This window comes from Ammodytes marinus (genome assembly GCF_949987685.1).
Source record: "Ammodytes marinus genome assembly, chromosome: 5".
Taxonomy (NCBI): domain Eukaryota; kingdom Metazoa; phylum Chordata; class Actinopteri; order Uranoscopiformes; family Ammodytidae; genus Ammodytes; species Ammodytes marinus.
In genome coordinates, this window is record NC_137234.1 from 8621321 (window position 1) to 8626447 (window position 5127).

The window sequence follows — 5127 nt, forward strand, 5'->3', positions numbered from 1 at the left end:
ATGTTGAATTGTTGAGAATATGGTATGTTGTATTAAACAATCTATGGATTTTTTTAAAGACATGATGGTACTGTGTTCATTTCCAAAAGTTGCGGTATGTTTGTACAGTTTGTATGACTGCCTAACAGCCAAAATGACTGCTGGGTATCTGTGGGTTTACTCATCACTCAGGTACAGGCCTCTAAGTTTTAGTCATGTTTTTCTTGTTACAATTGCTTCTTCATTACATTGAAATAAATCATGTTTAGCTAACCAAGCACAAGCTGGGCTGAGCCTTGATAAATGACAATGCAGACTTCAAGGTAATTTAACATTACAGGGCCGTTGGTAGTTCATCTGTTCACTTACATCACATCTTAACATCAACTAACCATCATTTATAACCACTTTTATTAAAGGATGTCAAATCATTGTGATCTGTAAAAATGTAATGTACACTTGTAATAAATGAAACTAGAGACTAGAGTGGTAATATAATAAGTGGACTTCAAAATTACAGCAAAAAATAGCAGCTATTAAACAATGAATAACAGTTTGAGGTTACCCTTTGAAGGGGTTATGGGAAACAACCAGGGATACGACTGTAGCCTAGTTTTATTAAACATGTTGCTGCTTTGCATTTAGTTTGGATCTCTGTCCCATTCTTTGTATAACACATTCTTGCTTCCTGGGTTAGGACCCCGTGGGGACTTTTGACGTTGTTTTTTTTTTTCTTCCTCAAGCTGTATAAAAGCATGCTCATTTATCTTCTGACTGGAGAAACAGACAGGCAGAATAGAAGAAGGAGGTAAGCTATTCCTGAGGCCTCAGAGCCCCGGGGAGCGATGGATATACATCCATGGTTTTCCTTCCGCGAGATATTAGATCTTTGCTTTAAATTCTAGGTCAGGAAACAGGCTGACGGATTCAGACGCCGCGCGACGACTAGTCACCTCCTCTCCTTCGACTGAGCACGGAAATACAGACACACCTCTTGGGTGTTCCTTGCACTCATCCAAATCCATGCGCCTAATGACATCTGGGAAACAATGCACATTAGCAAACAAGAGTGTGAATGTGCTGCCTGTGCCCTCCCTGTCACACCATAGCAGCTTCACGTTCCTGAAATAAAAAAGGAAGTCATTTGAGATTTGACTTAAGATGTGAAGCCTTAACTCGTGGCCTGGAGGCTGTTTCTCATATCCATATTATATCCATATCAAAGGGTTCTAATTTAAGCTCTTATGTAGGTCTATGTTTCCATAGTATGCCTACTGTATGTTAATTCATCTATTTTAGTCGCTGTCAGTCAAACCGTGCAAGACATTCAGCTTTTCCCATGCATGTGTTAAATCAAACGCTAATCCCAATAGTTAACTACGTAATGGAAAAAGGTGAAAAATGGACTGACAATCAAGAGCACTTGTCACTTTGAATGCCATGCTTCTATTCAAAAGATCTAACGTGTTAATCATGTTGATAAAGGCGACAGCATCAAACTGTCACTATAATTCTATGTCTGTGGCAAGATGCATTGAAGCTGTGTTGTAGGCTGGAATAATCATCCAATCTATTTTTTTTCTCAAGCTGTGCCAGAGAATCCCAATTGATCTTATTTCTTAAAAATAGACTGGCATAATAGAATATATGTGTGTGTGTGTGTGTGTGTGCGTGTGCGAATTCAACTTAGATACATACTGTAGAACTTATTATTCTCAACACAAAGTAGTGTGGTTGTTTAGAGTTTATCGCTCCTTTGTAAAATTCCACCCGCTGCAAATAGTCATTTTCACGCATCATTAGGGCAAAATGGAATACGGCAGCAGAAAACAATTTTCAAAAACTAAGTTCTGATATCCCCTGAAAGCTTTTCAGCTTCATTCTTTTAAATTTCCTATATTTGTTTTCTTTGTTTATGGCCTATATCCTTATTTCCTGAATGGGAAAATACGTATCATGGGACTGAAGTATATTAAAAAAAAAACGCTTTGCATTAATATTTATTTTGGCTATTATTTCGCAAGGTGCAATACACTTAAAGGGCTGTCACTAAACTGATTACATTATTGTTTTGTTTTTTTCAGTCATCTACAGCTAAGTACAACATATCTCAGCCTTAAAATGAGCATAACAGACAATTAGGTCTTCCAACGTTTGTCAAAACCCCACAGCTGAACAGTTTGCAGCCCTTGCAAGGAGAACTGGACAAACAAAACAAAGCAGGGCTCTTGTCTTGTTTCGGTGAAAGTCAAAATGGAAGCAGCATCATCCTCTGTTCAGTGGTGAGTAGCAACATGTCGGTGTCTGGAGGATGTTGACTGAATCTCTCTCCTCGGGATTGTTGGGGAACAGGACATGACAGTTTACTATGTTATCGACTTCCACTGACTGGATGATACAGTTAAGAGGCTATACCATACAAGCCAGACTAGTGGCAAGTCTGCCTTTATCATTGTAAGCTGGGACACAGCTTGACCGATAAAAGAGCTAAATCCCATATTAGCTTGACCCGCACAAACTGAAGTTGATTTATTGTATGATTCCCAGGAGGAAATGACCTATACTATTAGGACCCTCAACCGCACTGCAGATACTGGGATACTACGGTCAACAAAAATAGATGTAAACATGAACTCAATGAAGGGCAAAAATACAAAAATTGTCTCTGTAGATTTTTTTATATACATATACAAAAATAGGAATATGACGATTGCACAGTACCGTAGTGGATCACATATAGGTTTGCTTCCCACTTCAAAAATGGTTTTGAACTCCCAATACATATCCACAGTAATTACCATATAGAGCAAAATATGGAGAGTTGTCTATTTATATGTATGACATAATATAAGGAATATTCATATGTACTTAAAATACTTCAAGTTGAATAGTGGTTGAGACTTTAATCCCTCAGGGTCCAAGGGTTTATGTTTTGGTGTGATTCCCATGAGGGGTCTTAGCTGTTCCTTTGATGTTGAGCGGACAGTTCTGCATAGTCAATAAACACTTCACCAAGCCCCGCTCATAAAAACAAAACAATATATTTATAGAAAATCCACCTGACTTGCCCTCCGTTACTCCCTTTTTTTACTGCCTTGCTTTTGTTTTACCGCCTTGGCCCGCTCTTGGCTATCAAACATTCACCAGGATGCCATCCAAAAAAGGCGATCTGTCGAGGCCCTTTTTTTTGTTTGGGCCATATGCCACGGCCCATGTCTCTCTAGGCAGCTCAATATACCCTCCTTATTTATTTAACAGCCCATGTGCAAGAGTTACAAGTTCCCCATTCGTAAAATGTGACAGCCAAAAGACTGCATCTGTCTGCCATTAAAAACCATCTTCTTTGGCAGCCTGCGAAAACCGACACCCTGCTGGCAAATGCCTATACGGAACCAATAATTTCTGCTCACTGCAGGGGGACAGCAGAATGCTCGCAGGCTGCAGCTGTATTACCAAGGTGGTTCTGGCAATTATTATCAAGGTAAATGGGTGAGCAGGTAAGGGGGCAATGCATCCAATAATTCTGCTCCATTTCCAATTCCCTGGCGCAAGCCCTGAATATGCCACTGTGAGATAATTGAGAGCTCCGTTGTTGTTTCACCTTGGAGTGGCGAAACCCGTCTGCAAATAATTTGGCTTCTGCCTTCTTGCCTCAAGGACAGCGGGGCTGCCGAAATTTGATTGGGCGGCCGAGGCAGGTGCCATCGCGAGATAGACGATGTGTTCTGATGAAATCAGCACAGGCCCGGCTGCTGCTCCCATTTGTCAGCATTGTTCCAAGATATCTGCAGGTGAGTGCGGGTTTCATTTTTCATTATTTTTTCCATCTACCGTACAATATTGTGTTTTTGTTTGTCTGGCTTTTCCAAAGGTCCTGTTCATCACGCTATCACAGTGATGTTAAAGGTTCATCATATTGTTCAAGAAAAGGCACAAAAGAAGATAAGAGTTTGAGAAGAAAAATGAGAAATGTTGAGACATCTAGTATTTTTCTTTTCAATTGTCCCATAAATACCATCCTGACAAATATGATCATATGATTGGATATGTAGGTCTTAATGTGTGTTTTAGGAAAAATCTGAAAAGGAGATTAGATTTTGGATAAAAATATGTTGTACTTTTACTCAAAGTAGCGTTGTTTGTTTATGCCAGTTTGAGAATGTAAAAATTACTTCCATACACTCCAGATTGTAAAACCCCTTGGATGCAAATGTGTGATATCAGGCTTTTTAAATACAACTGACTTGTCATGATGGACATTTGTACAAGATCACAATCACACAATCTCACCTCAGAAAGCTATTGTATCAGGTAATATTTCAATGTCTTGACCTTTGCTCGATGCTCAAAACTGGGGCACAGAGCCACTCACTCAAGTGTCTTCCTCTTAATTTCAATCAATTATTCACATTTATTTTCATGATATGAAAAAGAATTATCCTATTGAGGGGATTTGAGGGTAGACGACATATATGAGAACATGACATTTCAAGGTCTACTTTACTGTAATGGTCAACCAGAAAGTAAAGCTCCTACAACTGTTTGAGAAGATTTAACATTTTAAATTGTATGGAAAACACTATCAATTAATAGACTAAGAGCACTTTTATTATTACATAAATCAGTATTTCCCCTGAAAAAAAAAAATGGCCGCACTTGAATCACTGATGGCTTGTTTTCCAGAAATAAATAATTCACAAAACACAGCTGTGCCTCATCAAAGGCACAGTTTTCTAAATTGAGTGCATTCAGACATTCATAAACATAATGATAGGTTGCATTCCAGAAATCTGTCAATGATTATGATCAACTGCGCTCCCCATATTAGAGGTGTACATAACTGTTGCTCACATAGAAGTGAAAATACTCCATATTGACTGGTGTTAATTACAGGCTGCACTCATAAAGTACAGACCTTTTTTTAAAATCACTCATATTTGACAACACCATAATTAATGTGCTTTATTACATTTAGCATTTTCCTGAGGCAGTCACTCATTTACTGACTGTATGAGAGGGTAACATCAGCAGATCAATTGATATCCTAAAGGTCCAATGGAAACAGAGTTAACAACACAACATGGGGCTGTGATCAATCCAGTATTCTCACTCAGTGCGTTTACATGCAGACTCATAATCGGGTAACTA